The sequence below is a fragment of the Papaver somniferum genome, chromosome 3 (genome assembly GCF_003573695.1).
Source record: "Papaver somniferum cultivar HN1 chromosome 3, ASM357369v1, whole genome shotgun sequence".
NCBI classification, from domain to species: Eukaryota; Viridiplantae; Streptophyta; class Magnoliopsida; order Ranunculales; family Papaveraceae; genus Papaver; species Papaver somniferum.
The window spans coordinates 74,600,568-74,611,137 of record NC_039360.1 but is presented as its reverse complement, the minus strand read 5'-3'; positions in this window follow the sequence as shown (position 1 = coordinate 74,611,137).

Here is a 10,570-nt window from a genome sequence, read left to right as displayed (position 1 = left end):
TAAGTATTGATTTCTAGTTTACTTAATAATAGCTAAGTCTCAGATTAGGATAGAAAGTGTAGTTGAGCATTAGACTTCACAGCGTTCATCGATTGAAGACGAAAAACAACTAAGGGGAGCTTGTGGAACTTCATCAACAAAAGGTATGTGGAGACTTGAACTCATCTATCACTCAAAATTATATGTACTCTTTCTCCTATTTGAGATAAAAGTCATATAGCCATATAGACTTCAATTATGCACATTTGATATTTCGAGCTGAGTTTAACTCGCTTACATATTTCTCGAAATATGTGTTGGTAAGTTTTCGCTTTAACCAAGTTCAGCATATATTCTTGACAAAAGTCAAAAGATGATCATGTGAAAATCGTCTTGTAACATCTTACATGATTTGTGTCAGACAGTCATTTGATGTAGACTCGGAATGTTTCATATTGATCATTCGGTCACTTGAAAATTGCTTTGAATCTAATATTTTGTGTGAGACAGCTATTGTCGTCTTCCGAGAATTTTTCAATGATTGAAATGTAGTTTAGAACAATTGGACATAAGCATAGTATGCGTACTTTCATATATGTAATCCAAGTCCAAGAACCATAGTATGCATACCTGTATGCGTACTGGTTGGTTTAGTGAAAGTCCGGGAACCTTGTACGCATACCAGTACGCGTACTGGCGTGAGGTTCAGTTCCGGGAATTTCTGCTGAGTTTGGAAGGTATGCGTATTTGTTTGTATACTGACAAACCCAAACTTAGTCCAGGAACTTAGGTATGCGTACCCATATGCATACCTGAGTAAGTTAAGTTCTAAAATCGATTTTTTCATGAACTAATACTTTTAAATAATAAGGAATGCAATCTTTTGCAAACCGTGGATATAATTTTCATGACTTGATTCGAGTGAATCAAAATCGACTTTGCTTCAATTGTGTCATGTATACTTCTATGAGAATATAAACAATTGAAAAACTTTATAACTAGTTTCATTTGAGTCATTTGAACTAGTTATAGTTAAGATGAATGAGGTTGATATGAAAGTGTTCATATGGCTAAGTTCAGTTAACTATTGTTGAGCCAACAAAGGTGTACACGTTTAGGTTCAGTTAACCATATCTAAATGAAATCACTTTTCATTTGTGTGCAACAAGATAAGTTCTATCTAACGGTTGAAAGATATTAGCTTGAGTCTAATTAGGTTTTCATCTAAAAGTGAATATTGAAATGCTTTGTTACCAAGGTAACATTGATTGCAAACCCTGATTTGAAGAATATATAAAGGAGAACTCTAGCAACTGGGAAACATAATATCCACACCTCATGTGTGATACTAGTTGCGGCTAGAGTCAATTCTCCTTTAACATTAGGTTTTTCACGAAACCATGTAGGTTAACGACTTGAAAACTTCATTGGGATTGTGAAGCCAGACCCAACTATTTTCTCTATAGTTGCATATTCTGATCTTGTTGTTTTCTATCGTGATTGAGTACTATCTTCTCTAAGATTTGCTCGAGATTTAATCTTCGATAGGCAAGATAAAAAGTAGTCACATACATCTTCGTCTAATCATTTGTGACTTCACAATATCTTGTTTCACTACCATACGATTAAGATTATTGTGAGGTGATTGATATTTCTAGGTTGTTCTTTGGGAATATAAGTCCGGTATATCAATTGGTTCATGTTCACCTTGATTTATCAAAATACGGAACAAAACTCATAGGTTTATCTGTGTGAGACAGATTTATCTATTCAATAGACTTTTATGTGTGAGATAGATTGGTTTATCAAGTCTTCGACTTTGGGTCGTAGCAACTCTTAGTTGTGGGTGAGATCAGCTAAGGGAATCAAGTGCGCAAAATCCGGCATGGTTCTAGAGGCGTAAGGAACGAGGTTGTACCTTAATCAATGTGAGATTGGTTAGGGATCAACAACATTCCAATATGAATTAACTTGGAGTAGGCTAGTGTCTGTAGCAGCTTAATACAGTGTGGTGTTGAAATTTGGACTAGGTCCCGGGGTTTTTCTGCATTTGCGGTTTCCTCGTTAACAAAACTTCTGGTATTTGTGTTATTTTTTTTCCGCATTATATTTGTTTATATAATTGAAATATCATAGGTTGTGCGTAAGTTCAATCCGTTGTGAATCCAACTTTTGGTTGTTGATTAAATTGATTGACACTTGGATATTGGTTTTTGATATCGTCCAAGTTATTTCTTATATTCAATCGGGATCGCAAATTCCTATTTGTTTGATTGCGGATTGAATTGAGAAATAGAGATATAACTTTTTGATATACTTTTCTTAAGATTGAGTCTGTCTGTCTAGTCGATTCTCTTGAAAGTATATTGGAGTTCGTCCTTACAGATTTCTAAGCTAAATATTGGGTGTGGTTGTTAGACCCCCGCTTTTTCAAAAGTAATGTTATTTCTCATTATGTATAAGCATTTGCTTGTTTTAGGTAGATACTTTCAGAATTTGAGCAACACCGAATAACTAGAAAACGGAACAATAATAAGATTTAACAATTTTAAATAACCAAAAAAATAATAACTTTTAACAATTCAAAATTTGATTGATATTGGTACCACATTATAAATACCTAATGAAAAATAAAAGAGGTTTTTGATTAACCCATGGTCAGAAAACTAATTTTTCCTTTGAGTAAACCAGTCACTCGAATGTGCTTGCAAAGAAATAGTAGAATCCTCATACGTAAGTGCAACATTGGCTATCTTCATGGTTGAGATCCTCCCAAATCAGGCACAACATTATCAACATTCCCATAAAATACTCCATATCCAAAAGCAGGCGCCACACTATCAACATGCCCAACAAAAACTCCATGTCCAAAAGCAGGCGCACTTCTCTATGGTTGGGTTTCATGTGTATGAGCAACATTCTTAGAATGATTATATGGTATTCTGTATGTATTTGTAGCGTTGCTAACGCTTCCATATAAGTAACTTTGTGGTTTCCAAAACTGTTCCGCAGTATTTCTTATGTTTCATTAGTTTCTTCCATATTGTGTTTATCTTTGCCACTATGTTTCATTAGTTTCTTCCATAATATATGCATGACCATCCTAATATAAGATAAGTGCAAGGCCATATTAAAAGAAACCATAATTATTTAAGCTTAAAAAATAAACTTACCAACAACTGGCCATGTTCTCTTGTGGTAGAGCTGGTATTTTCAGCTCCATTGGATAAATGACATTACTTGTCATGCTTTGTTGAGTAAGGGTTACTTTGTCGACCTAACAAATAGATATCAAAACTTAAATAGGACTATCTAAACTGGTGAATATCATGAATTTAAGTAAAATTAGTACGGAAAAAAATAATATGTCACTATAATGTTTTCTTTTCCTTTGATCGCTCTTTTTTGTATGGTTTAGGCTTCAAACATTCTTTACTAGGACGGCCTTTTCTCTTTGTATGAGGAGGTTCACTTAAATTTTCAACTTCATTCACATCATTTCCTTTGGAGTTGGTTATTTTCATTTAAACATCCGATATTTTTCCCACTGTTATCAATTGTTCACCTATCCTATCTTGATACCATTGCACTTATCATTATCCTTGGACACTACGTCTGAAAGTTCCGAAAAGTAATCACATAACTCCTCGTAACGTGTCTCTTCAGGAGTCAAATTCCAATTATCATAATTTATAAACACATTTGTGTATAGTTACCTCACATGTTTTCTCCATCTTCTTAATGTGTAATTTTCTGGTATTAGATATATTTCATTACGGAGTAACACGCAGATTGCATGCGTGCAAAGTACACCTCGAAATTCAAATATATAAAAACTATATTCAATTTTTCATTTATCTTTTTAAAGCCATACCTTCAATATGACCTTTTTCATCAACATATCACTATCAGGATTTAGTTCGGGTTCAGATTTAGATTCCGAGTTTCATTTGGTGTATTATTATCACGATCTAGTAAAGTAACATCTTCAGTTGGTGAAGCTAATTCATCATCATCCTCATTTTCTGGTGGTTTGCATAGTAAACTTCTTCTTGTATGTCATATTTTTGAACCACGGTTCCATTTGTTATTTCATCTTGCACACAAATCTTCCCCAAGAACTGATTTCGGAACTCTTTAAACTTCGCATGCGTGTAAATTTTTTTGAATTTGTTTCTCCATTTTATACGAGATTGAGGTTGGGATGGTTTTAGAAAATGATCTAGCATATGCCTTAAGGTCCTTTTGCTTTTTGTATCTCAATGCATTGTCATATTTTTCAACAAATTTCTTCTGAGATGTGGTATTCATAAAACAAGGAACCCATCGATATTTCTCCTTGTATTGTTATACTCAACCATTTTTTTTCAAGCTTTCATACTTTTCCAACATTTCACTCCAACGTTCTTCAAATTCAGCGGGCTCTGTGTATCATAAAAAACTTTTTTCATCCTAGATTTAATCCTTACATAGTTACAATACCTCCTTAAATTTTCTGGTATATTCTAGTACAATTCGGTTTCATAATAAAAACCAAAGAGATTAGGAAAGTTTATGAAAATTCTAAAGAGACCCACACTCGATGAATTTTCACATGTGGATTATTTACATTATGTAACTGTCACTATTGGATTGACATACCAGAATAAGATCTTAGTTGTATTAGACACCTGATTATCGTACGACAGTGCCGACCACGATGAGATTGTAGCCATATGTTAGGAGTCGGATTCTTGTGTGAAGAAGGAACTTGTTGGGGAGAAGATCTTGTATTGCAGTCAGTTTGCAATCGGATTATGCAAGTTATATTACTCGGCTGTCTTGAAGTGTCAACAGTTGATTGATGTCGCTAGATTTCGGACAGTCAGTAGGGGATATTTGGAGAGAGAACTTATCGACCATTGCAAAAAGGACATACATAAAGGGTGAGACGCAAACAAAAACTTATTTTATCCTAGTTACTTCAAGAACTGATCAATTTGGAGATAAGTCTAAAATTCTTTCTCTAGCAACCATGTTCCTCAGAATTTTTCATCATATGGGAGGTTCTCGTACCCACCTCCTTCAACCGCTAATGCATTGTAGATCTTGCACATCCTGATTCATGTTTGTCTTTTGATAAAACTTTTTTCTTTGTAGAAGTGTTGATTCTTTTGTGGCCTCTCAAATATCGAGCTTTCAAATGGTTATGTTGAAAAACAGCACGTTAATCATCCATTTATCATCTATATGTAGTCTCACTGAAATTTTGGCTTTACAACCAGTTCTTTGTGTTGGAGGGAGATTAGTGTTTGAAGTTGAAACATTCTTCCCCTCTTAGGAACAAGAATAACTTACATGTACCAGTACTCTATTTTCCATTTTGCATGTTCGTTTCTTAATAGAAAATCCTTGTCTTGTATGCATAATTATTATAAAATCCAAATAATTCAGCAGCACTTTCGAACCCCATACCAAGTTTTGACTCTAATCTAATCACCATGGTTACCATCAACATCCAATATACTGCCAGAATTTTCGCATTCATCACTCTCCAATTCGTTTTCATCCATAGTTGCATATATATAATAAACACATCTATAATTAAGTTAGATTCAAAAATTAAAGTTATATACTAAACAAGTTGAGTATAATACTATAAGCTATAGTCATTCTCAAGGTAAAACGTAAATCCTAAATACTCTGTTAATGAAAATCATATACAGAATTGATTTAAGATTGTTATAATTCTGTTTTTAAAACATAAAAAAAATGTTGTTGTTTTTTTAAGATTCGTGATAAAAAAAAGCATATTTATTTATTCCTTAATCTTATAAGAAGTTGTATACAATTTACCTGCTGGTTAGTTTTTCGCATTCTTTGTTATGGATTCATACGAGTAACTGCAGATAGTTGAGGATTATTTATTTTTTCTGGTGTGCCGATTTAAAATAAAAAAAAACCAAAAAATCAAGAGAAAATAACAGAGCGCATGTCAGAAAGAAAAAGAAACACTGAAAGTAGAAAAGTCAGGGCCACAACATCGGTGGGATTGACCGTGGGATTTAGGGTGGGCTCAAAAGAATTATTTTTATTTTCTTTTAAATATTTGAAAATATGATAAAGTTACCCGATATATGTTTTTCTTACATGATGCACATGTTAACTTTAGTAATAATCTTACATTTAATAAGAGTAGTCATGGAAATTCCCCTGGTCTCCTTAATTATTTTGACTTAGTCAAAGCGGACTGGTAAAAAAAAGCGTACGGAATATAATTTTTGAAACCCTTAATTTTTTTCTGAAAATGATTTGTGACTCGCAATACTTGTGCTCACATTACTCACGATGTTATATGGGATCTACGATGGACTTTTCACATTAAGTATTATAAAATAATTTTTTATTTTCTATAACTACTGATATTTTTGTGTATATCTTTTTATCTAAAATATAATGAAAGTTTTCTTAATTCAAGTTACACTCAAGTCTAAAGATAACCTAATAAAAGGTCTAGGAGATGTAACCATTATCAAAGACGATAACAAAACTGACGGAGATAGAACTTGAAGTTTATCTCCAAAATTATGAAACATGTGGATGTCACTAAACTTTTTTCTCAGCAACTGTCATTTCTTATTATCAACTACAAGAAATTGCTTTGAAAAGAAAACTACAAAAAATTGTATGATATTTGAAATTGAGAGGAGTAATAGGGACTCATCAGCAACCGTTGATTCAGTGATTTTGAAAACTTGTTCCCTTTTATCCATCACCTCGGAGCCTTCAACAGGAAGTTGGATGATTTTTTGCGCTCTCCCAAACCTCAAAATCCTTTGAAATATGATCGAAAAATTCTCTTACAAAATTAGTTGGCAAATCATCGACATGTAGGTTAACAGTTGATGGATGAACCACATAGTCCGGCATATCATGCATCAACACCAACTTATTTGAAGTGTTTAAAATATTCCTTATATTCTCTTTCACACATAAAGTTCCTATAGTAGGGTTCAAGTGAGTTAACTATTACTGGCACCCGAGGTTCTAATAGCTCAGTTTGGTCGGGTTTAGGGATTTCGAAATTGGATGGTTAGAAGAGTTTTTCAACTGGTGGTGGTTGATGAGGTGGTGACTCCATTTTCAACTTTAAAACAGTGTGATCAAAATTCAAATACCATCCAATCAGGAAAAATCTAAGTGATTAACTAAGATTTTAAATCCCCTCAAAAACTTAATATTTTCAACAACAAAAAAACATAAATCTAATTTACAAACAACATATTTCAAAAACGTATTCTCTATGATCAAAAACTAGTTGTAACTTGACTAGAAAATACTCTCAATCAATTGAAATTTCTACTTGATAATCAACAATTTACCTTATTATTATTGCCGATATCCACATTGCGATAACTCTATGCAACAAAAAAAAGTTGAAATCAAATTTTTTTGAACAACTAATTTTTATATGAGCCAAAGAATCGGATAACTATACTGACTAAGATGCCCTTTTGGCGAGATTTTAATTTTCCCTTCCGAAGTTTAGGTGGGAAAATTATGAATCAAATTTTGAATTAAATGTGTATAAATGTTGACTTTCTAGACTATCGTACGCAGAAACATGTTGAGCACTTTTAAAGAAGGGGAAGGATCAATGAGATGGATAGAATGAAATTTTGTTGATGTTTTGACGTCATTTTTCTTATGAAATTCAAACAACTATGAATTTGGAGCTAATATTTTTATGGAATATTTTTCTTATAAAGATATGACTTCTTACCAAAATACACGGTGCATAAAATACTACGGCTTATGTAATAGTATTTTATTATAAAATATATATCTTCAGAGCATTACGTAAGGGGAGTGAATTTTAATCTATTGGTTTCACCTATCATGCAAACAAAAATAAGTAATGACTAAGGGGGAACATATCACTGTAGTATTGCTTCAAAGTTATGGTACAATTGAACTTTGAAGAAGGTAACAATACTATGTTTATGGTATAAAAACCATTGAGTTGAGTGATTTGATCATTCTATAAAAGCTCCAAACAAGTATTCACATTAAAGTTATTGCTACAGATCTTCAACAACAAATGATTTGAAACGATCATATGCAAAACCATAAAAGAACTTGAAGAACGAAAAACTCAAGACGATGTTGAAAAACCAAGAAAATCAATCATGGTGAATTTGGAACTGAAAAATCTATTTAATTTGAATCCATATATACTGATAGTTTTATCACTAAAACCGACAAAAGGGAAATTGTTAGAGCACTGCTCGGTCGAACTCGCAAGTTTTTCTTTCTCAAGCTTGTTGTCAATGTTAGTAGCACAAAACTATATCTTCATTCGTACTCTACTAAAGTCAAGTCTTGGACTAGGGCTAGAGTATGGTAGTTGAGTATTAGACATCACTGTATAACCCTCCAAAATTGAAGATTGAAGATCAAACTAAGGCATTTGGAGAACTTCATCGATAAAGAGGTATGTGAAGACTGAACCATCCTATCTGATCATGGCACCACCATTCTACCCATATGAGACTATGTAGTATGACTTTAAGTAGATTTGGCATTGCAAATAAGAAGTTTTGAGTCAAGCTTGTCTTGTTAAACATCTTTAAATATGATTCAAGCAATGGATGTTCATAGATCCTTAGCAATCCTTGTTAAGAACTATTTATTGTCTAAGAACTATTTTGCTTCAATTTGATCATTTGGAAATCTCCCAAGCAATGATATTTCATATCTATGGCGATTAGGCATGTTTCAAAACATGAAAAGAGAGTTTTCAGAACTACTGAAATCTGGACACATTGCGCTTCATTACTAGGCCGCTTGATCGGCCAATATAAGATCATAGTCATCCACCATCAAGTTTCTAGTATACAGGGAGTCGTCTATTTATAATGTTAAACAATGTTGGTAGCTTACAAACAATGCTAATTTCGTGAACTATTTCCTTGTATACTTGTATAGAACTTGTTAGAGCACTGCTCGGTCAAACTCGCAACCGTTGCTATCTCAAGCTTGTTTGTCAATGTTAGTGATCAAAACTATAAGTCTTGATTTCTAGTCTACTTATAGTGATGTCTCGGACTAGGATAGATTGTGTAGTTGAGCATTAGACTTTACGACGCTCATCATTTAAAGGTGAATAACTACTAAGGAGAGCTTGTGGAACTTCATCAACAAAAGGTATGTGGAGACTAAAACTCATCTATCACTTGGAAAGTCTATTTCTACTCTATCTCCTATATTGAGACAAAAGTCGTAATACTATATAGTATTCGATTATACACATTTGATATTTCGAGCTGAGTTTAACTCGTTTACATATTTCTCGAAATATGTGTTGGTAAGCTTTCGCTTCAACCAAGTTCATCTTATATTCTTACATGGTTTGTGTGATACAATCATTTGGTGTAGACTTGGAATGTTTCGTTATGATTATTTTAATAACTTGAAAATTGCTTTGATGCTAATAGTTCGTGAAAACATCTATTGTCATCCTCTAAGAATGTTTCAATGATTGAAATAGAGTTTAGAACACTTAATCATCATTGGATTATGAACATAGTATGCGTGCTTGCATATATGTGATCCATGACCGGAACTATAGTATGCATACCCGTATGCATACCTGTTAATTGTGAAATTCCGGGAGCCTAAGTACACATACCCGTACGTGTACTGGCGAAGGGTTTGGGTCCGGGAATTTCTGTTGTGTTTGGAAGTATGCGTACCCGTTTGCGTACTGGCGAACCCAAACTCAGTCCAACTACTTTAAGTATGCGTACCCGTTTGCATACTTGAGTGGTTAAAGTTCTAAAATCTGTTTAAATAATAAGGAATTCATTCTATGCAAACCGTGGCTATAATGCTCATGAATTGATTCGACTGAGTCAAACCGATTTTGCTTCAATTGTATTCTTGTATACTTCTATGAGAATATAGCAATTGAACAACTCTATAACTAGTTTCATTTGAGTCATTTAAACTAGTTGTGCTTAAAATAAATAAGGTTGATATGAGAGTGTTCATATAGCTAGCTAACTTTGGTTAACTACTGTTGATCCAACCTAGTGTACACGTTTAGGTACAGTTAATCAAACCTAAATGAAGGTACATTTCATTTGTGCATAACAAGCTAAGTTCGATCTAACGTTTGAAAGATATTAGCTTGAATCTAATCAGGTTTTCATCTAACGGTGAATATTGAATACTTTGTTACCAAGGTAACTTAGATTACAAACCCTGATTTGAAAACTATATAAGGGAGAACTCTAGCAACTGGGAAACCTAATCCCCACACCTCCTGCGTGATACTAGTTGGACTAGGGTCGATTCTCCTTTAACCTTAGGTTTTTCACGAAACCCTGTAGGCTAACAACTTGAAGACTTCATTGGGATTGCGAAGCCAGACCCAACTATTTTCTCTGTAGTTGCGCGTTCTGATCTTACATTTACTATCGTGATTGAGTATTATCTTTGTTTAGATTTGCTTGAGATTTATCTCCGACAGGTAAGATTAAAAGTAGTCACAAACATCTCCGTCTCATCGTTTGTGATTCCACAATATCTTGTTTCGCTTCCATACGAT